This window comes from Aulostomus chinensis, chromosome 17 (genome assembly GCF_037954235.1).
Source record: "Aulostomus chinensis isolate RoL2024-O1b breed Wild chromosome 17, RoL_Achi_v1.0, whole genome shotgun sequence".
Classification (NCBI taxonomy): domain Eukaryota; kingdom Metazoa; phylum Chordata; class Actinopteri; order Syngnathiformes; family Aulostomidae; genus Aulostomus; species Aulostomus chinensis.
The window spans coordinates 25,278,386-25,303,742 of NC_141336.1; the positions used below are offsets into that span (position 1 = coordinate 25,278,386).

General features: G+C 45.2%; 1 protein-coding gene and 1 long non-coding RNA gene across 5 annotated transcripts in view; one reads left to right on the forward strand and one right to left on the reverse strand.

The window, feature by feature from the left end:
• LOC147246916 (uncharacterized) overlaps positions 1 to 25,357 on the reverse strand; it is a 148,873-nt gene that overhangs the window by 115,267 nt on the left and 8,249 nt on the right. The window lies entirely within an intron of this gene.
• The window catches only part of lrfn5a (leucine rich repeat and fibronectin type III domain containing 5a), a 100,496-nt gene that overhangs the window by 37,751 nt on the left and 37,388 nt on the right, over positions 1 to 25,357 (forward strand). Inside the window, exon 2 of one of the 2 annotated variants that reach the window (XM_086182521.1) lies at positions 11,549 to 11,656. The exons of the other annotated variant lie outside the window; for it this stretch is intronic. The gene's annotated coding sequence lies outside the window, so the exon portion shown is untranslated. The remainder of the gene's footprint in view (positions 1 to 11,548; positions 11,657 to 25,357) is intronic. 2 annotated transcript variants of the gene reach the window in all.

Below are 25,357 nucleotides of genomic sequence, written 5' to 3' on the forward strand. Positions count from 1 at the left end.
GCAGCCATTCAAGGAAGCTAACAGCAGTTTGGTGACACCCTAAAGTGTAAACGCACCTTTTGTTGTTTTGATGGAAATCAGGGATGGGATGGTCCGGGAGCCCAGTTATCTGCTTAAGGAGGCCTAAGTACATTCCTGCAGGGCTTTGAATCTCCACCTTACTCCCCACAGTGCTGCTTATCTTACGTATAACACAGGATTATGTGCTTAAGGGAATGATGGGAGATCAGAGCTTATTGGACTGGAGTAATAAACCTCTGGTCACATCCAGACAAAGGGCGAGCCTGAATAAAGGAGCGTAGAAACCAAACTCCTGCCGACGCTTGCCTACAGAAGAGAGTGGCGTCATCTGAGGATGATTTGATATGAAAGTGATGTGACTCATGTGCTTCGGCCTTTGCATTCACCAGATCTCAACCCAACTGAACCCTGATGGGAGACTTTAGACCAACAAAGACAGTGCAAGCAGGAATGTGGCAACTTATTATAAAATTCACAAATGGTGTTTTTTTCGGATAAATATTTGGTTTATATAAATGTTGTGAAGGAGAGGTCAAGGTGACGTGGCTGATATTCCTCAAGTAGCTCAGTGACTGCTCAGATGTGCATTTTCCCATCAACTATGATCTGTACACCTTGTGTACCTGCTCACCCCCCCGTTCAAACAATGCTAGCAAATCCAGGCTGGAGGGCCGACAGCCTGATCAGATGAGCACATTAAGCTTGCCTGGCTTGACGTGCTCTCTTTCAGCTCTCAAAGAAAACAGATCATATATTCTAAAATCATCTCCACAGAGATGCATGATCCGTGCCGACCGCAGAGCTCCGGACAGATGATTGGAAAGGTTCGTTAGCCTGGCTGGGATTTGAAATGGCTCCACCTCCTTTTGTCAGGTCTTTCTCATCGTCGGGGAACAGGCTCGGTGCCGTTTGCAAACCTTATTTACTTGTTCAGTGTCAGGAAGGGAACATCGCAACAGAACCTCAACCTGAAGCAGAAACTGCAAGTCTCCTTCAAAAACACTGTGTGGTTTGGTTTGTGTGTTCTTAAGGTACTAATAGTTAAAGTCTACTCACATGTTGTGACCTGGCAGGCCTTAGTTGGGACCTAGAGCCCTGCGAGTGTGTGTGTGTGTGTGTGTGTGTGTGTGTGTGTGTGTGTGTGTGTGTGTGTGTGTGTGTGTGATGCAGTGGTTCAGCTCACAACTGGGGAGAACATGAGCCGGTTCAGCAGACAGAGCCAGGCAGCGCTTGTTCAGGAACCTGCTTGTGTGGTAGAAGCTTGAGTTTTACAAGACTTTTATGATGCTTATTTCTGTTTGTTTTCAAATCATCTAACTGCCTCAACAGACAGAAGCTGGTCTGCCTACACACCCCTCCCTCCACCACCGTCGTCAGCTGGAGACTTGGAGCATGGCTGCTCCTGCCAAGGAACGTTCAAGTTGTTCTGGCAGCCCGTGGTGGCATATTTGTCACCAGTCTGTATATGTAAACTTGCTACAGAGCCAAAACCCTATGAGTGTTTGGCAGAACTGACTTGGACTAAGAATAGTTGCAGTATAAATCTACAATTATTGATTCGAGGCGAGATTTTTAAATTTACAGTCACAACAAAATAGAGGTTTAAATGCACCAGTGAAACCCCAGTGAACTCGATCTCAGCCAGTACAACACAACCCAGAGGAGGTGTCAGGTCAAAGATGTGCGTGAGGGCGCCATGACTGCGCTCAAGAGTGTAAACCCTTCCTTCTCCTGCTGCTGCTATCTGCAGATAAAAATGTCACCTGTTTTCACATCATCTCATTCTATCAGCCTGTGTTTCTCTGAATGTGCGAGCTCAGTAACAGGACAGGAAGCAGCGACGCTCACTCGCTGGTCTGATTCTGTTCCTCCTCACACTCCCCGTCTGCATCCTTCTCCCGGCTTGTTCATCTCCTTCATTACAGCTCAAAGATAAGCTGGATGCATTTGCTGACTGACTTGCGAAGACATCCTTGCTAAGTCCTGTAGCGCTCTAAGTGCTAATGTTATTTAGCGTCAGGAAACAGTAGCGCTGAGAAAGTGAGGTGGGTTTGTGTGTGACATGAAATACAGAGAGCGGATTGATCCAGCTTCCCTTCACAAAGTCTGCTGTCCACCATGTCAGTGCGGGGAAGTGGGTGGAGAGAGAGCCAGATGTACTGAGGGATGATGGGATGGCAAAGGGAGTTGGGTGGGCAGAGATGGATGGATAGAAAGATGGGTGGAAAGAAGATGGGTGAGGAGCAGTCAGGGGGAGAGAGAGCAAGGCAGGAAAAAATGACAGATGCAGGGATGAAAGATGGTCCAGCTGGAGACCCCCGCCCCTCTCAAAGCAAACACACACACGCACGCACACACACACACACACACACACACACACACACACAGGGTACTGTCATCTGCTGTTAGCATGTCTGCACTGAGCTATGTGATGAAAAATAAAAGCGTGGTGTCAAGGGGTGAATTATTGGAAGCCTCCGACTGCTGCTCGTGTCTCGGTTTCTCGCCTCATTTCTATTGTGCCCTCAGATTCTCCTCTCATGAATTGATGCTCCATAAATAATAGTGAAGAGTTGGATGTCATCATATTAAAAAGAAAAAGCACCAAGCAGTTTTTGTTGCATTGAAGAAACCCAGATATGGGAAGCCATTTTCCTCATCTATGACATTTATGAATCCCTTATAAACAACAAACGTGATGATTATTGGTGCTTAAATGTTAATATTTACTGCCTTTGCAAGGTCCAATATTGATTTGGCTTTCAGCTACATTAGTGCCGTAGCTACAGAGACAATAAGTCATACGGCCTTTTTGGACCAGACTGAAATATGGTAATATTTATCATATATATGGTAAATATATCAACTGTCATCAATTCAATATGCAAAATAAAACAAGCGAACCATGTTAACCTTGTTCTTGAGATTGGAGACTGGGAAGCTAAGAATGATTGACATTTTCAACTCAGTTCGACTGACATTTGGTATTTGTTATCCTGGGTGATTGACAGTTACCATGCATATACAACAGACATCAGGAGGGAGGAGCTATGAATAACCATCAAGCTTTTCTTCCTGTCTGAGCAACTAAATTGACGACCAGAGGGGGAAAAAGCAAATTTGTGCGAAAGGCCGTTTCATAAATGAGGCCTAATGGATTTACCGAGTGGGATTGGGACGAAGGAGGAAGTGGATTTCATCAGATAGTTGCTGGTTCCAATTTGGGAGGTCCCAGCCGCAATTAGGCCCTTGATGTGATTGAGCCTCGTCACCAGTGAGGCTCTCCTGATGATACTGACCCTGAGAAAAACCTGTTTACTGGCTGCAAGGAAACCTTCATTCATGCTGTGTTTTACTGGTGATCTCACTTTTACCTTCAGGATCTGCGATTCTATCCATGTTGTCCAGGTTGCAGAGGTCATAGGTCGTCTTCCACATTTCCCACGTTTATCGATGCAAAACATACATCACCAATTCACCGAGCGGTCTGGGTTGTTGCTCCGCCCCCTCTGAAGCGCCACAGACTAGCAGGTTGTGAAGCCTCACACACCTGCCCGCATGCTGTCGTATCCCAGTTTAACAAGTCTCATAGAGACCGGAGATCTGACAGAAATGGAAGCTAAAAAAAAGAAAAAAAAACTTTGGCAACTTGTCCTGAAACTATGAGGTCATCAGAGAGTGAAGGGGTGTGGAAAACATTTGGAGGGAAATAATGAGGCCTTGCCGATCGTTCTGGCTCGTCTGACAGTGACAACCAGCATAATCTAAAAAAGACTTCCAGCCAGAGTCTGACACCATTTCTCTCTCTTTTGTCAGAAACAACAGCGCAGTTTTCTCAGTTTGTAAATCAGCACCTGGTTCGTTTGTTCAGCAGGCTTTTCTTTCTCTCTTTTTTTTTTTAAGTCTCATCTGGTGAATGTTGCTGCTTCACTGTAGCAAAGAAATGATCACATTTCCTCTCTAATATTCAGTATTGATACACACACACACACACGCGGAGTTGTGTAACCACCAGTGACTGACCACACCTCGGTTCCTGGGTTATATAAGGGCTATATGAGGGAAGTGCGCTACCAGCTCCAGTGGGTATCGGAGTTACCGGGTGAGTGAACGCGTGGGAGCGTCCATATTGTCCTCCGTTACGGCTGAGTGGGTTTGACTTGAGCATATTTCTGCACTAATGAGATTTACACATATTTCCAGTTCACTGTCCACACTCCTCTGTGTGTACCTGTGTGATGGTGCACTAATGAGCTCAGGTGAGTCAGTACAGGATCTTGATGGTTCCTCAGAGGACTTGCAGACTGGAGAAGGAGCAAGTTAGAGACGTGTATTAGACTTGACTTTGACCCATCCAATAAAACACTACAGAGAAAAGAAGCTCTGAAATGTAAAATCTGAGTGTGATGACTCATCAGTCTTCATGCTGTGGGCTGTTTGAATGGTTTCTGATGTTTTGTCTTCATCACGTGCTTTCAGCCGCTTGTTCACATCTACTAGTAAGAGAGACCCATCCTGAGGAACAGGCTATAGAGGTTAAAGGTCAGCAACCTAGTCAGGCTGTGTTCTCCCCTCTGGCCCTTCTCACTGGACACCACCCACTTTTCATCCAAGGTCAGTTTTGTAAAAAACAACAACAACAAAACAAACAAACAAACAAAAAACAGTCAAACATCCAGATGACGCCACAATTACAGGCCTCATGTCTGACACCGCTGAAGCCAGGGAGTAGACAGAGGCGGGCCATGCTGTCCCCACCTCCCTCCCTGCGTCACCAACACATTCAGCACACCCTCCAACCCAAACAACCTCTCACAGGCGTCTTTGTTCAGTCACAGTTTGATGCATCTGTGACTCAATATTCCAGTAACAGCTGCAGTCTTGTGAGGACAGTTTGGATCAAAACCCTGTCAGGACATTGTTTTATCAGATTAGTTGAAGAAAAAAAAGCAAAGCAATGATTAGGGACAAACTAAAGTGCTATTATTTAGTCCCATAAATCACTCCGCACAGCTAGAAACATCCATCTGAAGGAACGTGGCATGAAAGCAGACTTTCATTATTGTTTGCTCTTTCATGTGAGTGACTCCATGAATATTTTTGAACAGTTTTTGCTCCTTCGCAGTATTTGTTCTGTATCTCATTTGTTGAATCGAGGAATTTCACAAAATGTATTTGACTGAATTCAAGCTAAATCCAAGAGAACAGCTAATATTAAAAGAGTATTATTCAGGTTGTTTTTTTAAAGAACTCAAAAACCCAACAACTTGTGTGTGTGCCTCTTTCACTTGTGTGTTGAATATAACAGCAGCAGAGCTGAGAAGCTCAGCCTGCAGTCTCCATACGGATCCAGTGATGAGTGTTTACACTGCTGCATTTATGGTCATGTATTAAATGCATTTATTGCCTCTCCTGCTGCTGTTATAAAATAAAACAGTGCATGGCACAAGGAGAGGAAGTGAGGAAATTCAGAGCCTGACTTTGAGTTAAGTCAGTATCAGAAATGCCTCCAATACTGGATACAGCCAAAGTGATACTAGACAGAATCAGCCCAGTATTGTTGTTATTTGTTGCATCCTGGTGTCACAGACCCATCAAGGTGTTCATGACTTCATGAAAGCATCCTTTCTTGGTCCTGGTCCATGTTATCTGACTGAACTCCTGCGCCACATCTCCTCTGCTCGTGTTTCCTGCTGAATCTCAGCTGCAGCCACGTCTCCCATCTCCACACTTCTGAACCCAGCAGCTCGAATTGTGAGGCTGCACTTCCACTCAAACACGCTGCGTACTGACCTGGTTCAATAATTCAGAAGAGTGACTCTGCCGCCTGCCTTGGATCGGGCCTCTATCTATGGACTCAGTCAACCGTCATGCACAATCGCGCTCAAACACGTGCACATAAACATAGTGTTGACTCTGCTTAGCATTTTTGCATCCATTCAGCAATACATGAAAGGAGCTGGAGAGATTTGCATTCTCCAGGATATTACTTGTTCCACTTCTGTGCTGCGTGTGTGAGTGTGGAGGGGAGATCGGCTGAATAAGGCATTTATACGACAACTGCCAAATCCAAATTGACAGCATGACTCCTACATGTAGCTGTTAACCAGCTCCCAGGGTCGGACGCTAAAGGACTACAGCCATGCTTGTGGGTCTCAGAGGATTTACACGTGTGTGTGTGTGTGTGTGTGTGTGTGTGTGTGTGTGTGTGTGTGTGTTCCAGGTGTAAAGCTACATGTAGGTTTTAGTGACCATCTTGCTTTGCAAACGCTTTCAGTCTTTCACCCACTTTGTCCAGGCTATAGTGCTTCATATTTGCATATGTATGTATGTCCCTTAAATTCAAGCCCTCGGCAGTTCTCAGAATACTCATGAAGCTCAACGCTGCCAGGTAAATCTCTGCATTTCAAAGCACTGCCGAGGGATGCATACTGAGCATGCTCAATGGGCAGAGCTTGCACACCAGGGACACACACCAGCTGAGCTGCCGTTAGGGGTTTTCACCTACGTGTAGGTGTTTCACTTACAGCTTCTGTTTACACTCCTCATAGCCGTCATGTCTGCTGCCGGCTTGTTCAACTGTATAACATTGAACTTTTAACAGAAACAATGAAAAGCAGTTTAGCAGCTCCAACAGTAAAAAGGTACGCTCATAGGTGCTAGAATGATGTGGAAGACTCCCTCATTACGCCACTCTGCCAAAGCAGCCAATCACAGTTCTGCTAAATACATTTGATGACGTTAGGTGGAACTTCTGACTCTACAAATGCTGCCCATTTGTTTGGTGTTTTACTTGACAAACAAAACAGATGAAAGATAATGAATTAGTTTAAGATGAGTCACAAGTGTTAGACAACCGCAGTGCTCGGGAGTCACTCTGGCTCTGTGGTCTGTTCCAGCACAGTGGACGTCTGCTTTCTTTGGTCTTTAAAGGGGGTCTTCTGGTCAGATATGTGCTACGTATGATATCACGTTGCTGTTACGGGCTTCAATATTCTTCCCTCTGACTGAATGAAATATAATTATGTCTGCAGAGGCAGCACACACCGGCCCTGCTGTGAAATCCAGAACCAAGACCAAACAAGCTTTAACGCGGCACCTATGGATGCAGGTACTCACTGGTTCTGAGTTCCATAAAATATTAAATAACTGAGAATAATTACATGTCCAAGAGAACTCTTTTCTGTGGACAGAAGTGAGAGTCTTGTTTCATGTGGGGATTCTCTGAAGCTTTCATCATCATCATGAACACGTGCCGCCAAGACTCGCTGCAGCGTCTCATTCACAGCACCTGACTCAGTGGAGCACATGACATAAAACTCCTGCAAAGTTCAGTAGAACTAAATAAATGAAGTGTCACTGAGGGGTGGCACGGCACTCATTAGCCTGCACCAGTTGTCTTCTCTGCCAGGGAACACAGAAAAATAGCCAGCGACCTCCAGTAGTTTATGTAACGCTATTATTGTCTGATACAACTTTAATGTATTTTGGACGGTTATGGATTTCATCAAAGATTAACACTCCTGCTGCTGAATGTCGGATTCCTAAAATAGTTGTATTTCAATGATACGAATGCTTCTTAATAAAAGTTCACATATAAATAATGCTTCAGGAATATACACTGACAGGTGAGATGAATAGATGCCGGCGTGCATCCGTCTGTCCTATAACAGCTGCCGCCACCACCACCGTCTGGCAGCAAACAGCAGATGTGGGCGTGGCCACTTGTCTGGAGTTGTTCGGTCTACCGGGTCCTACAGGCCTACGGGCGTTCATAAATAATCAAATATTTTAAAAAAGCAGCACAAGGTAATAAATTCATGAAATTAATCTGTTGATTTGTCACAATGAATGTTCCAGTGACAAGTGGCTCAATACTGGTGTGCTAGTCGGCCTCATATAAAAGACTTTTAATGTGTTTAAACACTCGTGAAACGCGTCAATCAAGAGCCAGTAACATCTTGGCTGGGAAAAGGTCAAAATGGGGTCAAGACGGAAACAGAACTGAGCAAAATTTGCCTCAGGTGCACTTGCTTATCTAATTTATGATGTTATGTAATGGACTGTACTGCTCTTTGCTCCCTTAATTGCCCCCCACAGGGATAAATAAAGTTTTCTGAATCTGAATGGATCTGAAGCCTGGCGACACAGAGGGGAACCTCGCTGCATTATCAGCTGTCAGCCTCTTCCCGTCAACAATTGTTTATTTCAGTTGAAAAGTACAAAAATCCACGTAAGATGCAGTTGAAGAAAAGGACTTACAGGAATATAATTGCGGCCATATTTCTGACAACAAGGCAAGCTTTTGTCCAGTGATAAGTGTCTTAAGATGTGTTCTTCATTGGGATTGAGACTTGTTTTTTCCTGTTTCTGACAGCAAAACCAAACACTTTGCGTGGGACGATTGCAACATTTCCTGCTGTGGTTTACCACTTGTTTTATTTTGGTTTGTGCGTTTAAACCCAACCGGACCTTCACCAGAGTGTATCACTGAATCTTTCCCAGAAGAACAAGACCTCTTTAAGTTCTGGTCCTGGTGGCAGGGATGAGAGTTCTCAGACGGACTTGAGCTCCTGCATTACAGAGGGTGTGTTGGACATGATCTGTGATGTCACCAATCACGTTGCCTGCTGGAAATTCCTAGCAATATCAGCTGTGAATTGCTTTCCATAAGAAATCGTATGAATCTTTGATGAGGAAATGCCGCAGCTGCAACCTCGCACTTATAACAGCAGCTGTCGGTAATGAGCAACGACCACAAGAGGTGAAAACACGGAGGAGAGCGACCAGCAGAAACAGGGACGCCTGTTAGGAGAGAAGATGTCAGTGTCAGGATGGAGACTGAATGTCTTTATTTGTTGGTGCCCAGTGGTTGTAAAGATCTTGCCCTTGCCTGCAGTACAGGCTGGTCCTTCACATGATCCATCACCTTTACTGCTGGTGGCAGATTAGCTGACAAAGAGACTCTTTTGTTCCATCGTATATTTTAGTTACGGCTTTTTACTTTTCTACAAGGTCACTTGCAGTGAAGGACTCATTAGTCATATCCATCCGTCTATCTGGATTCAGGCCATACGTACACAAAGTGGAGCGCAACAGAATAATTAGTTTAAATAGCTAATGTCTGCAAAGAGAGAGATTAATAAGTGATTTTATAATGTTTGTAGTCTTTAGCTGGTTTGAAACTGTGTTTGTATGATCATCAAATGATCATGATCATGGTATGCAGCAGAGAGAAAAACAGGATGTGAAGGAATGAAAGAAAGGGCCTGTGTGGCCGGGACCAGCAGGCTGCTGGGCCAGCTGTCACGCTGAAAACAGAGGCGAGGAATACAGTGAAAGAGGAAGTGGCGGAGACGGGCCAAGTCAGGCCCCAGGGAAGAGTAGCAAGACAGGTTAGAGGCTCCGTGGCTCGTGATTGGTTGAGACAAGGAGGAAGTAATTGTGCCAATATAACTAAGAAAAGATTAAATATGAGCATTTGTGATTCCTCCTGCCAGGTGTTGTCACCTGATGGCTTCACCTGACGGATCTCAGGTGAATTCACTCCGCAGCTCAACCAAGTACCCAAATGGACCGTTTATCATTAAGATGACTTTTACATCATTTAATTGTGATTTTTAAACTTCTTGAATAGACTGATTGGATGAATCGATTAAATCAACGACTGCTCAAGGCTATTGTCACTTCAGTTAAGAAGGGAGCAGTTTGAGGCTCAAGTATGTTCCCCTCTTGCCCTTCACTAAGAGGTCTGAGGTGTGTGTCAATGCACCAACATCTGCAGGGCTCCTAATGGTTCCTCTAAACAGCTGAAACAACGTTGCCATGGCAATTCAGATGATCCAAGTCACTAATATTCAACCTAGCAACTTAACAAGAGCGCTTGATCAAAGAGGAGAGCTTCCACAGCTTCCAGCTTTTATTATTTTTGAGCAATGGGACCCAGAGGTGCTCTTCTAGTCCCTCCCCCTGGACCAGGACCAGCCGCTGGTCCTCTGCTGGTGCAACACGAGCTCACGCTGGCTGCAGGTTCTCCTCTGTCGTCTCCAGGTGAGGACAGAAGTCGTTCGTGAGGGTGGCAAGGACCTCACGGTGCACGACACGCATCGTGATATGTTCCGGAATAATATGATAAACATTGGTTTACAATGCTGAAAATGTCAAAGTAGAGCCGACAATACATCTTGCAGGGTGTAATAACATCTCCATATTATTGATAACACACTAAGAGAGCTAGGACTGCCAAGCTGCAGAGTTACAGAACCCAGGAAATATCGCTGGAATACACAGCACAACGAGTTACTGACACGATACGGCTGGAATATTGATACAGTAGCATGAAAAAAGTCTCAGGATGGCGGATGATGTCTCTATGGTGGCTGCACATGGATGTGGCGTTGTGGAGGCAGCCACTCTGCTTCCACCAATGTTGTGACGCTTTCTAGTCAATTGAGATTACAAGAGTGAATAAATAAAAGTGTATTGACAGTTTGATGGCGGTCCAACGGGCAGATGTAGGGAATAAATCACAGATCCTCAACACGTGATAAAATGGTGTGTGTGTGTATGTGTGTGTGTGTGTGCTGCTGCAGGCAGATTTCATTATGGGCTGAGTGTGATAGTGTGTGTGTGTGTGTGTGTGTGTGTCTGTGTGTGTCTGTGTGTGTTGCTGACACCAGACACCCGGTCCTCACACTATTGATGTGAGAGCAATATCTCCTCTACATCTATATCTCCAGTCATCTCTTCACGTTCGGAGTCAGCCACCTTCCACATTCCTACTTTCCTTGCAACACCCCCTCTATCTCCCCCCCCCCCCGTGACCCTCCCTCTCTCAATGTTACTATCCTCCTTCACTTTCCCTTCAGTCCTGCTCGCCCTCCCCACCACGCTACTCTTTGCCCTCATTCTTTTCCTCCTTGCCACATTTGGATCCCTCCCTCCCTCTCTCCATCCCTCCATCCTGCTGGCTCAGCTGGTACAGAAGCGGCCTTTGTTTTAGCCGTGTCCTCTATCCTTTGAAGGAGGAAGGCTGAAAGGGGAGAGGAAGGGATAGAGGGAAGAAATGAAGCATGGACAGGGCAGGGGAGGAGGGGGATCCAAATGGGAAATGGAATAAGAAGAAGAAGAAAACAAGTTTGGAGGGATGATGAAAAGCTGGGGGAAATGAAGGGGGGGAATGATGAAGGGATGGGCGGGTAATGGATATCTTTGGATCAATGGCAGGGGTTGTTGAAGTCACTGACATCCAGTAGCAGCAGCGTGTGAGGGCAGACTTCCTGTGGGTGGGGGTCAGGCTCCAGGACATGTGCTCTCATCGTGTTCTTAGTGTTCAGTTAAAGGCCAATCGAGCAGGTTATTGATAATTAATCTGTCTGCTCCGACCGCTGTGGGCCTTTACTGGGCTGTAATGTTGGACAATCACAAAGCCACCATGAGCTGCCTGGAGTAGATGACGGCCTCTCCACTTTTCTTCAGCATCCAGTATTTAATCCTCGTCTTCCTCGATGTGTCTCTTCTTCTCCAGTGAAGGAGAACTGACTGAAGATTTTGGAGTGGCACCCTCATCCAGGACAAAGCCCCGGTACCATGTGAATCCTGAGGCACAGTGTTATCCGCTTCTACATCTCTGAAGGTACGAGCTGTTCTCTCCTTTGTAAAAAAAAAAAAAAAAAGGCTATACATAAGTCCTCTTTAATACTGCGTGACTGAAACAGCAGAGAAACAAGCTAGTTACCACATTCAAGTCCTCACCTACTTCTCCCTCGCTAGAAACTCCAGGTTATATTTCGATACAACTACTTTCCATTCCCTGTTTAACTGCTGGAGACCCGATGTCTCACCGCTGGTGATGTGGAGGATTCGGAGTTCCACATGATACTCGTGTTTGTTGAATTCTGGACCAGGATGTATTTGTGATGTCACAAAAGCAGACTTCCTCAGAGAAAATTGATCCTTTAACCAACTCATGGGAAGACAGCCTTGTATTATCAATAATTCTTTGGTTCTTCTACTGAGGGAAGAAGAAGAAGAGCATCACATGTGACTGGAGGGCGACTTTAAATCCTCCAGGTTTGCTTCGTCTTAGGACTGTGAGCCCAACTGGTTGAGTATGAATCTGTAGAAACGGTACAGGTGAACTGTGTGTGTGTGATGCCTGCAAATGTTCAGAGAGGATTCTGGAAGGCTTGTTAGCAGGTTTGGATGTGATTAGCTGCAGTATCTGGATCCTTCTACAGGAAACAGTGGGAATGGAGATGTTAGCAGAACTGGCTTCATCTCAGCGGCCATGATAACTCTGTTTGGCACTGACGAGGAAGTCTGGGTTCGCCCCTGTAGTGGGAAGCAGCTGCCTTGTTTCACTAAGTGGGAAAGTCCAATTGAAGCAAGTTACCCCAATTAAGATTTGTCAGTGAAACCAGGCAAGGTTAGGTCCTTCTTGTTGAAAAAATCTCACATGAACATCCTCCTCATCTTCGCCTCCCTCCTCATCGTCTCTCATGTTCCTACTCATGTTGCCGGGCTGGGATGTGGTCATTTGTCATCTTCGTATACTGTAGGTGTTTTTCTGTCAGAAATCCACCTCTAACCTCCCTCCCTGACACTCTGCTGCTGATTTCCACTCCTCCCTGCCCTCTCTCTGTTTTCCACAGCCTGCTCTCCTTTTCCTCTCTTCAGCTGCTCGTTAGATCTAACCTGGATATGTCCCGCGGGGATGTGGCTGATGCTGAACTCAGCTAGAAACAGGGAGGAGGGAGAGGGAAGGGCGAGGCACAAGAGGAGGAAGTAGAGGGTGTGAAGAGAAAGACAACCAGTCAAGAAATGAAAGCGTGAAACATGCTAATTACTCGGCTGTTATCTATGCATCGTCTCAACATTGTGTGTGTGTGTGTGTGTGTGTGTGTGTGTGTGTGTGTGTGTGTGTGTGTGTGTGTGTGTGTGTGTACAAAGGTAACAAAACCCCTGGGATGTGTGAAATCTGCTGCAACCATAACAAAAGTCACACTCTTGCATGAAAACAGTCTTACTAGATAGAATCATTGCCAGAGGAGGATTTTCACAGCATATAATCCTGCTCTCATTGTGCTTCATAAAGGTGGAAAAGCATCACAAATAAATGGAAGGATGTATGGATCCACTAAATAAAGCAACGACAAAAACTTCATTAACAAATCCAGTACTGACAGCACCTCATTCTCATGGGTGGATCTCTTCCATCGTGTGTTTTATGACACTTTCGCACCAGCGCTTTGGGTGCTCTGTCAATCCGGGGTGATTTTCAAATTCGGCTCCAATGTCCACTGGGACTCGAGGATGAACTGAAAAGATCCTGGGGGTCAAAGGTCACTGTCACCTCACATGAACACAGTGCTTCCATGTGAGTTTCTCTGAGATGTACCAAAAAGAATTTGCCTGTCAAGGTGACTGAAACAGGCAGTTAGGAGATTTCTCCCATCATGCTCTGGGTGAGCTAAACAGGAAGTATTTGATTCAACAAAAGGTTTGTTGAATTGTTCAACCGTATTTGAAACCTTCACCTCCCACTTGGTTGCAGTCTCAGAATCGCAGGGATTGAAAAGAACTGACAACCTCACCGCAGCGAGACGATGAAGCATCGCCATGAGGTCGGAGTCCTGCTCGCCGTCAATAAAGCGCTGGGGGCTGTATCATTCTCTCCAACCCTCACACTCTACTTCTGTCCTGCACCTGCTCTAAAAATAGATTTGTATGTGAGAAAGTAAACAGGGTCTGAAAATTCTCTGTCTTTTTTGGTTTTCATACGTTTCCTTCTGGTATTGTCATCTGCAGAGGCAAGTGCAGCATAACAAAAGTCTCTCCTCGACAGCAGGCTTTCACTCTGCATTCGAGTGCAGCTGCTCACGCACCGCCTCACTGTTGCCATGGATTCATGTTGCCTTTCACCTGAGCCACATTTTAACTCTTAAGTTTCAAATATTAGATTATCTTCCTCCTTGAAACTGAAGCTGCGTTGGCTACTGCAACTAAAATCATAGTAAAAGAAAGTAAATCTGATGATCCGGGTCCTAGGAGAACTGCACTCAAGACAGCTCAGATCAACCAGTCAAACAAATCATACTTCAGGAAATTGAACATACCAGGACCCTGTGACATCACAGGCAGTTAAACTGCACATGTGAGTGAGTGAGTGAGTGAGTGAGTGAGTGAGTGAGTCCTGTTTCATCTCTGTTTCCTCTACCTGCCAGTCCTCCTCTCCAGTGACTACGCAGGCACACTGAGGCTGAGACACAGATACATTAGGAAATAGAGCTTGTGCTTTTTTCTTACTTCTCATTGCTTCAGGGAGAGATAGAGTGATAGAGATGCAAATAGAAACAGAGAGAGAGACAGAGAGAGAGAGACAGAGAGAGAGAGATCAAACAGCAGCCTCTGTTTGTTTTATCTTTTTAATGAACAAAGTGCCACTCATCTGGCTGCTGTAGAGTTCACTCAGAGGCCTGAACACCAATGGGGGAATTCAACCTGCAACCCTCAAGCAGCTTCAACTAATGCTGTCTTTACAGTTGGATATCAGCCTGCGTGTGTGTGTGTGTGTGTGTGTGTGTGTGTGTGTATACGGAAGCCCTGAACTGCTCAGCAAGTCTCAAAGTGTCTGATGGATGGATGGATGGATGGATGGATGGAGTAGGTGAGGTGGAAGTAGACAGATGGATCTGACCTTTCCATCAGCCTCTTCAGAGACGTCCCTATATATGGATGCAGGGACATTTCCTCCAGCTGTTGGTGTGTTTTCCTCCAGCAGCCTAGAAGCCCCACCTGCCTTCACATCAGCTAGAAGACTGTTCATCCCTCCAAAACCATAGTCCACATCAGGAGAGGACAAGTTTTTGGAGTGAAGGTTGACTGGACAAGTAGACTTCTGGTCCATCTACCCAGCCATGAACTCTACTTTCTCTATTTGACCACTACTTATGCCCCTCCCTTTCTTTTATAATTTTTCCCCTCTTATCCTCCAACAATTATCTTTTCATCCCATATCCCTCCCTATGTATTTGTCTCTTCTCTGCCTCACGCATTTGCCATCATTTCTCCCCTCTCCAATCTCACTAACCTCCTTTTTACCTCTTCCTCTGGCAGCCAGTGAATATGTGTGATAATCTTACTGTGCTCTCTCTGTGTATGTGTGAGAGAGAGTGTGTGTGTGTATGTGTGAGAGAGAGTGTGTGTGTGTGTGTGTGTGTGTGTGTGTGTGTGTGTGTTCCCTCCCGGGGAGTTGAAAGACTGCCTCGATCTCCAGGGGAGCAGTTTGGCAGCAGAGACCTGCTAAGGGCCAGCCAGGCCTGGGTCACCAAGCTTACCCCTACCCCCTGCTTTGCCTGTGGTCTTCTGGGGTTATAGGGATGAAGATGGAGGGAGCAGGAGAGGAAAGATGAAAAAAGAAGGCAAGGGGAGGGGGAAGTTCATGCATGAGACGAAATGCAAATATGTAAGACCTCTAAGGTATTTAGCTGTCTCGGCTAAAACTCCTCTCCCCGTCGGGGTCGTGTTCAAATGTTGCAGATTCTGAAAACATCTTATATGCTTATTGCTTTCTTTTTGTTTACATTTAGTTGGTAGAAACACAAACACACACACACACACACACATTAGCGGGACATTTGTGTGTGAGTCGGGCTCATGCAAGTTTAATCGAGAAGAATAATTTGTTGCTACTGAAAGAACCAAACAGCCTTTAAAGCAAAAATATTTTCATTTTTACAGCAGCGATCCCGAGGAAGCGGTTCTAGCACAGTAGTCAAAAATGTGGAGGAAAAAACACAAAAAACGAACCCAAAAAGGAAAAAAAAGATGAGATAGACTAGAAAATGTGCCCTCTCAGCTCTGCCTCGGCTGAGCCGCTTTTGTTTTTTTTCCAGATTGTTTTTTCCCTGAAAAATGAGCCTATTTGTCCAAGTCTGTTTACTATTCCCGGGTTGTACTGTACTGCACTTGTAGAAAAAGTTGTTTAAAGCATTTTGTGGCCCCAGAGGGAGTAATAAACTACTTCAAGTGTCGGCACTACAAATCTGAAAATGAGTCAAAGGGTGTGTTAGCCAGTTTGAGGCTAAGTGGCCTGTGGCTACACCGTCCGCTGCTCGCTAACACACCTGAGTCGAGTTGAAGTGCGGAGAACAAAACAAGTCGAGAAAATAAGACAAAATGACACAAACCTCCATTGTAGGAATCTAGACTGTCTCCTGGAGGGTTCTTCCAAACACACTTAGACACAAATATCATGTACAACACGTAGCATCAGCCCATCAGTGCTGGTTCCATGTTCCACGGAAGAACACTGCAATGCACGTGTGTGTTTTTTTTCCAAGCATGTATATCTTAAACATGGGTATCACAATGGCAGACATGAAAGGAAAACAGAAATATGAACAAAAAGGACTGGTCTAGACCATAATTTCTCATGGGACACGTGTGCTGCAGGAAAACACACCATCAAGGCCTCGTGGGCTGCGTTTAATCGCCTCCACGGCTGAATATGCAAGCACACACACACACACAGCGAGGACGAGGAGGAGAGGAAGTGGAGATGTCGGCTATTAGAAAACTCCAGTTCTGCTCTGCTTCCTCATTAAATTTTGATTTCATAGGAGATCAAATCCACTGCAATTCTACTTTTAGGACAAGCACTACGGAGCTGTCAATGACCTCGCAACGCAACACCAACACACGGGTCACAGTATGATTCGACAACATATCGTGATACATAATAACGGTTATGACACCTACATAACACCTACAAAACTGACTTAAACGTCAGTCCTCTAATAATGGATAAATGGAGTTTAAACTATTTAATAGTTTATTCTTCTTCTTATTATTATTATTAAATTGCCATAACAGGTGAAATTTCAATACTGTATCATGTAGTACAGCTGTGCTGATTTTATTCCACAGCCCAGTTACCTAATAATCACCATCAACTAATTACTTCGAGTGATTGTAATCTTTAAAAGTGGAAGAAACGGCTGAATATTTGGATAAAAGGATGTTTTATATCAAGCCAACGTGGCTGCTCATCTTATCTAGGAAGCAACTCTTATTTTCCAGGGACCGGCCCTCAGGATGTTGTTTTCTGGTGTATAAGAAGAGAAGATCTGTCTCTATCAGTACCTCACCGCATTACACGCTCGTATTACTTCTGACTTCTCCAAAAAACAGTGCGGACTGTTCCCTCTGTCTCCGTGCCATTCTCTCACCGTAGGCAGCAGCAGGAAATGGAGTGTGTGAAACAGGATGTGAGGGTAGCCATACTTGTTTATTTTATACTGCAGCCCCTACAGCCTGGCTGGAAACCGCTGATGGATGACAGAAATGGGCAGAGACAGTGAGGCGAGGAAACACAGAGGCTGGTTCTCTCTCTCCATGTTCTCGTGCCAGCGATGGCATTTCAAATAACAAAAGGTTAAAGAATGAAAGTGGGAAATGTTGATCAGCATCTCCAACATGTTGGACCATGTTGGAACAAATGCGCAGAATCAACATACTGAATGTAGCTGCAGAAACGTGACGACGGCGTCTTTTGTGTGTGTCCAGTGACGTTTTTGGCCATTTAATTTGATCATTTAGTTTTATTCTAGCCCAAACCACCATCATCATTTCTCACGATCACTGGTGTTGTCTGTTTCTTTACCTCAACTGCACCACAGCCCTGTCAAAACAATCCTGACATTTTCATTTTCCACTGAAAAGAAAAAAGGAAAATCTGGTGTTTTTATGCGGTTCTCATTGCAGGGATTTGCTTGGCTGTAACCTTCATCGTGTTCATGTGTGCCATCCACAAACAAAAACTGCTCAACATGGCTGACTCACGAGAGCCTGGTCACATTCATCCCTGCAGTGGAAGTCTGTGGGGCCTTGAATGACACGCAGAAGACCAAACCCCGCATCAACACGACACGTGAAGCGTCCGTCAAAGCTCGTGATGCCCGTCAGAGTTGACCTGCCTATATCTGAGAGTTGCGTAGTGTAACAAGTCAAACAATGGGATGGAGGCTCCATGGATTTCCTAACAGCAACTCCAGCCTGTCACAGTGACACTGAGGATATTTACAGAGCTCAAATATGGTGTGAACCCCCATGTGTAGCGTTGTGGCTACAGTTCCTCCGGTGGAAGTCTTCACCGTCTACAATCCAGCACATTTCAAACAAGAATTTCATCAAAATGTTTCATCTGTCCACAGTACTTCTCTTTTCCCCATCTCCTTCTCCTCTTCATCACTGCAGAGATATCTCCCTCTGTTCTCCCGGCTGTCACGTCTTCATCTACCTGACAGCAATATCTGCATTAACGTGTAGCTTTGGCCACTTGGGCACAGTGCAAATCTACACAGACATAACATCCGAATAAGCGTGACTTATACAACCCCACATCTCCATCAACACCTGAGGGAAACGTTTGGCTCTTGAGCAGCTAAACGCGACACTGTGTTCACCAGCTCAGAGCTCAACTGACTGCGAGAGTGTGCGCAGTGAGTTTATAGGTATTGTTCTCTGAAAGCATCTGCCTGCTGTGGCTACAAAGAGAATATGAGAACAGGGCGAGCGAGCCAAGAGAGTAAAGTGGCAGCCAGACAGCTAAACAATGAGCTGGAGCTCAGTGGAAAGCTGTGTAGCGCTGAGGGGAGCAGCAGAGTGGGTGGTCACACTTCAGCCTCAGGAGCAACCTTTGGTGCATTAGCATCTGGAAATATCAATTACAGCTGCTTTATTTAATTGATCAATTACCCGAGATAAAGATCAATGAGTCTTCTCTGTCCTCAATGACAAAGTAACCTTGGAAACAGCTCTGCGGGATGCTGGTGTTGATTTACAGCTGATCTGACGTAGAAGCCTTTGGTCCAGTCACTTCATCATTTGCATGGCGGGGTGGTGCGGCTGACTCACGAGAACACTGTGTGCTAGATCAGATTCCTCCAAAAAAGCATTCATGGTCTTTCCACCATTCTGGGATTAACTAAAACCACTAATAGAGCAGAAATCCATTCTAAAGGGACCTATTAGGCTCGTGTCCAGCTTCACATTGATAATCTGGGAATGATTCAATGAATTTTAGTGGATGTTTGTTTTGTATTCCACTATAGGAGAAGCTGCTCTGATTCTAAATACATCCCCTGTTGTTTAATTCAGCGTCTGTTTTCCCTTTTAAAGCAGTTCAGTCAGACAGCGTCGACGCTTCCCTCCCTACAGCTAAACGCTCTCCCTCCCTCTCTCTCCTCCTCCTCCTCCTCTCAGATATCCCGTCCTCTTTTTCTCTGCTTGATGGTGTCTCTTTTCATTGTCTCTCAGCCTGTGGTCAGTTACCAATCTTCATTTCCATCCCTTTCTTTTCCCCTATCTCATGTCTTATTGAGCAACTTGCTTCAGCGTTACAGGGTTTCATCTGTCTCTCTCTGCTCTCAGTGTCTGTGCATCTTCCTCTCTCTCCCCCTTTGTGTATAACTTCACCTTCATGTCTTCTCGTGTTAAAAATAGATCCTCCAGCTTAGCAAAAAGCATTTACACTGCTTGTTTTCCATACTCTTTGGGAGGAAACGTGTTCTCTTTGATGATGAAAGGATAGCGCTGGTGGATGATGTGGGGTAATTCTGTGGTCATTCTGCTCTCATCAAAACTCTATTTTACTTTGTACACTTCTAATACGTGATTATTCTTTGTTTAAGGTTTTCACTAGAGAGCTGCTGTGCCCTGTGATTGTTGAAAAGCTTTTCTGGAGCGACTGTGTGGTCTGAGCAGAGCAGATAATACTCCCGCCTGTATCTCTGTCCACGTCCAGAGGCAAATCCTCCGCAGTGATGCCGTTTGCAAATTGAAATATGAACTAAATGTTCATTAAACCGCTCACTCATAGCATTTGTTCACATGCTGAGGCAATGTGAATGAGTGTGTCTGCAACTGAAGGGCACAACGTTCAGGAAATGTGGAGGTGTGAACCTGTCAAGATGCACAGAGAGAAGATTTATTTATCTCCGTTAATTTAATACTGGCTAACTACCAATAGAGTGTCACAGGTATGAGTCCTACAACCCCAATTAAATGAACGCTGGTGGGTGTCTGGTCCCTCTTCTCCCAGTCCATGTGTTTTCAGTGTATAGTCCAAGAAGGTTTGTGATTAGCGTGCAGCATTTGCGTCTTAAAAAAAATCAGCTGCTAACAAGTAGCTAAATGCAACTACAGAAAGAAATTTGAGAATCTGAGGAGAAATTTGGCCTGCTCGTTTCTTCTCTCGACCCGCTGACAGACAGACGGTCTGTCCATACGAGGGCAGGATGAAGGGAGGTTCATGGCTTCAGTGCACACCAGACAGCAGCTGATTGATTTGGCTCCCCAACCTGACTCTCACATCACAACTGTGAGTCAACGCTGCATTTTACAAAATTCTATTTCTTGGTTTTCTGTTTCACTACCACCATCTACACAAAGGTCACCTAATCTTGGTGGAGCATCTTGAACTCAAACTAACGAGTTCCAGCGATGAGGTTTTTGACTCCAGCCAGACCTGATGAATGGTAACAGGCTCCGTGACTTCATGGAAGTGATGCCTGGTATTTCTACCCATCTTCTCCTCACAGAAGCAAATGGGCGGAGTGTAAACATTGTGTTATTTGTCTACAGTTTGGAAGGATTGTGCTGCTTTGCCATTTGTCTGATGAAGTATGGCTCAGTGGTTTCAGTCAGCTCCCTGGCTGCCTACTTATGATGGACAGACTGATCCAGCTGCAGACCAGAGCCTTTCCTTCTGACACGGAAGCAGTTTTGGACTGATGCTGCTACCCAGAGTGCTCTGAGCAGGTGCAGTAAAAACCTGGCTTCAGGTCAGGTTTGGGCTCCAGATAAACACATGAATAAAAACAGATGTACAGTTTTCAAATGAGATTTGGTGGGTTTATGCTCCACTGCCTCCCCGAGTGCTCTCTCCCTCTCTCCCTCTGTCTTTTTCACTCCATCCACCTCTCCCATGATGCCTTTGTTAACTGCTGATGTATGTGGAACATTTCGACAGGAAGTGCACTGCAGCTGTGCAAAGATGAACATAGATGACTGGACTCTTTGGAGAAATATGTTGTCAACTCCCTCAACAGGAAATGGGCTGCCTACGCCTTCTTAATGACTGTGTGTGCGCGTCTATGTGTGTGTGTGTGTGTGTTCTAATTTACAAACCAACAGCGAGCTCAGGATGTAGACTTAAATACCACATAAAGACAGCTGACTAATGGCTGGTAAATGTTGATCAATATAAAAGGAAGTATGATGAATAAAGCAGTTCTGCATCAGTGTGTGTGTGTGTGTGTGTGTGTGTGTGTGTGTGTGTGTGTGTGTGTGTGTGTGTGTTTGCAATGGTGCCCTGTCACAAGTGATGCAACGCTTGATGTTGTGGAGGATTAATTTGGAGTATTATGATAAGGTGCTACTTAGATCTAAAAAAAAATACAGCATCATACTTTGGAGAGGTGACCCGCTCATTGATTGGTTCAAGTATTGATGGCTCTGCTTCTTCCCACTCTGTAACTGTGAGTGTCGAACAGCTTATTAATGGCACCAACATTTTCTCACAATCTGCTTGCAGTCTCGCTGTCTGCGGTAGACGAGCGAACCTGCTGTAGTGGGTGTTAAGACTGCCCTACTTCAAGGTTCCACTGGTAATTAGAGGCAATATCATGCTTCTCTGTTGTGAAGCTGCATTGCTCCATATGGTGCCCAAGAATAACCATCAGCGCTAATATTCCATATGCATCTCTATGGGTGGGATCTGCTAACTGGTGCCCTTGTTTAGAAAATTATTTGCTTGATGAAGCAAATTGTAAAGGAAGCACTTCCACATGAGGTGTTTCAAAAGATGTAACAGCAGCCTGGACTAGCAGCCAGAGGAGATGAACATCAGGCTGGGCATTCAGCACTGCCGGGCCCAGGAACTGAGACTAGAGATGGTCTAAGCAGTCTCTGGATCACAACCAGGGGCCACGTGAAGGTGCTGAATGCCTAAAGAGAAGCAGGCACAGTAGGAGCAGCCTGTTAGTCATGGCAGCAAGGTGCTTCTTGGAAAAAGAGCTTTGAAATGGAACTATGGTTACTTGTGGTTAAGCATGGTGAGCCCAATACTAACCACTCACCTTAAACTCTAGAAAAATATCCATTTTAAAATAGTTACATCTTTATGAGACAGCAGAGAGCTTGGTTCCTGTGGTGAATCCATCAGTAATTGAAGCCCTTTGAGGCCTCCAGATTGAGTCTGAAGCCAGCATTCATCTTCACTATGCTGGTAATTCAAATGTGATTCACTCTGCAGCATCCTTATCTCTGGGGGACCGGCCTCATGTCAGCGCAGCTGCTTTCACTCTCCCTGTCACCTGCGATGGATGTTATCAGTCTATTAAATGCTTTTATTACTTTGCTATCACAGAAACTCTAATGTTCCTGACAAGCTGAACTACACGAACAAGCAGACCAGGATATTCATCGAGGCTTTCACGTACCTGTCCGTAGTCCGTCATCATTAATCGAAAAGTAATTTCACATTTTTATCCATCCATTTATCCATTTTCTATACCGCTTATCCATCAAGGATCGCGGGGGGAAGGGGGTGAAGCCTATCCTACCTGACATTGGGCGAGAGGCGGGGTTCACCCTGGACAGGTCACCAGTTCGTTACAGGGCCATCAGGAGCAGTTAGGGGTTCAGCATCTTGCTCAAGGACACTTGGACATGGTCACCAAGGGAAGTGGGGATCAAACCAGCGACCCTTCAGTTACTTGACAGCCACTCTGAGCCATGCTGCCCCTCCACATTTTTACTGTTCAAACTATATTTCATTGATTATCATTTGATACGGAAGTGGACAAACACGCTTGGTGTTAATTTTTATTCAATACATAACCAAAGACTAAGCATGACACAGACTCACGACACAGACTTTTTGATGATGTAACCGATGCAAATAAAATTTCAATACTGATTTACTTTTCAAGAGGAAATCCTGATCAATTTAGCCAAACTACAGACAGAGGCACCAAGGTGGAGTAGCTGTCTATTGCTACCTGTTCAGGGGGAGGAGAATTGGGGATAGGATGATCCTCCATGCCCTCCAGTACATCCCAACATTCCTCTATGTGTGTGTCTGTATGTGTGTGTTTGTGTATGTGTGTGTCTGTGTGTGCAGTAGCCTGTTATGATTCTCTGACTGTGGAGTGACAAGTAGCTTTTGATGGATAAATTTAGATTAGTCACAACCCCCAGGTATTAGAAGTGATCACACACAATAGCATGCAGGTATTATTAGGCAAGGTCTCTCTCTCTCTCTGTCTCACACACACACACACACACACACAGTATTTAGCCTAGTTATTGTGTTGGTTGTTCGTTTATGTTTATACTGACATGCACAAACACACACTTGCGCACGCACACACAAACACATTCGTGATGTGTATTTAACCCAGACAATGTGGTGATTGTTCAATGGCACTTTAAAGGCAGTATAGAATAAGTACAAACACACACACACACGGTGACTTTTACTTGTTTGAGAGTTTATTGCAGTAGACTCAGGTATCAAGCTGCATCTAATTAACTGAACACCCTCATTTGTATGCGTGGCACCTGACCCCTCTGCCCCCTGACCCCTGCTGTTCTAGAGAGAAACAGATGTGCATTGAAAATTAACTAACTTAACAGGACGAGGAAAAGTCATATTGATTATACAACCACTCACCCACACCCACACACACACACACACACACACACACACACACACACACACACACGCACCACCAGGGCTTCCTTCCCTTCATCAAATGCATCGGTTTTGGAAGCAGCATTTCTAATTCATACAATTAAATCTCACTGAATCTTCACAAAACTACATATAATTTTTGGAGTCGTTTATCAGACGTCCAGCTAATGACACTCCAGGTTTGAAGGTTTACACTGATAGTGTTCTGTCAATGCTATCGGCATGTATCACCTACAGTAAAAACCCACGGACACACGGCTCTTGTCTTCAATGCAGAAGGACACACGATCGGCGTTCATTCTCCAGTCAAACTGTAGCCACAGTTGGCTGCTTTCACCCTCATTCACTCTAAACACAGCTGCTATCTGGTGCTGCTCCTCCCATACAGCAACATGGTTACGCTAGTGGTGCATGCTAACTGGCTGCTAGCCATTTATGCACAAATATATAGAATGGCAGAACTGACAGACACACCAAGCTATGCCTGCACATACCCAGAGGAACCAAACAGTCCTCTGGCAGTGAGAGGACAGTCTATTTTAGAGGTTTTGCACGTTTGGAGAGTTGCTAATTGAAGCAAAATAATTGCACAAATATTTGCACTTATTGTTTCTCTTTTGATATCTTGTATGCTCTTTTCTGATGTGGATATTTTTATATTTATGTATGAAAGTGAGAGGTGATGCATGTGAACCTGCAGCGGAGCATCTGCCACCTTTACACTAACTTTTGGCTCAGCGATCGATTCACTCTCACCTCTCTACGTCTCCAGCATAGCAGGCAGTTGCTGTCAGCTGAAAAATCTAAAATGTCATTGAAATTACAAAGGGCACAATCCATTTTTGTGAATTTGAACTATATCTAATTGTTATAACGCAGCCATGCTCTGTGACTCTAAGCCACTGACCAGACAGCCTGTCTCATGGTTCATGATTGGTTCTTGGCAGCCACTGCTGAGCCAACCATGAACCTCTGCTGTCTGCCTTCAGACCACACCACAGAACGCCGAGTCAGAATCACCAGTGACCTTCTCATCCCTGCTGACTCAGGCCACATTAGTGTTCTCATCCACCCTGACCTCCTTGCTGCCTTTGACACGATCACACACCATCCTCGTCAAGCGCTGGTGTCACCACCAAGGAGAAGAGACATTAGTGGTACAGCTCTCACTCGCGCTCAGAACTCTCCACTGGGAAACCTTTTGGTATGGCTGAGGAGGAAGAGTGGCCGACTAGTAATGAGTGGGTTTGCACCTTGCGTGGTAGCTCCCACTATCTGTGTGTGTGTGTGTGTGTGTATGTGGTAAATGAGTCAAATTACAATCCGAGCATCCACCCACGCCTCAGTCAACCAGGGTGAGCCCCAGGGCTCCATCCTTGGGCCCAATCCATTCACCATCTACATGCTCTCATTCAGGGACATTGATCTGTCAACACAGTCTGGGGTTTTCTTCATACTCATCACAACAAACCATCCACTCAGCTTCAAACTGCATGGAATGAAACTCTGCTGCGTTTCCTCTACGACTGTCCTGAGTAGGTAGCCCTGAAAGGAACTTCTAGCTTTGTACGTCGG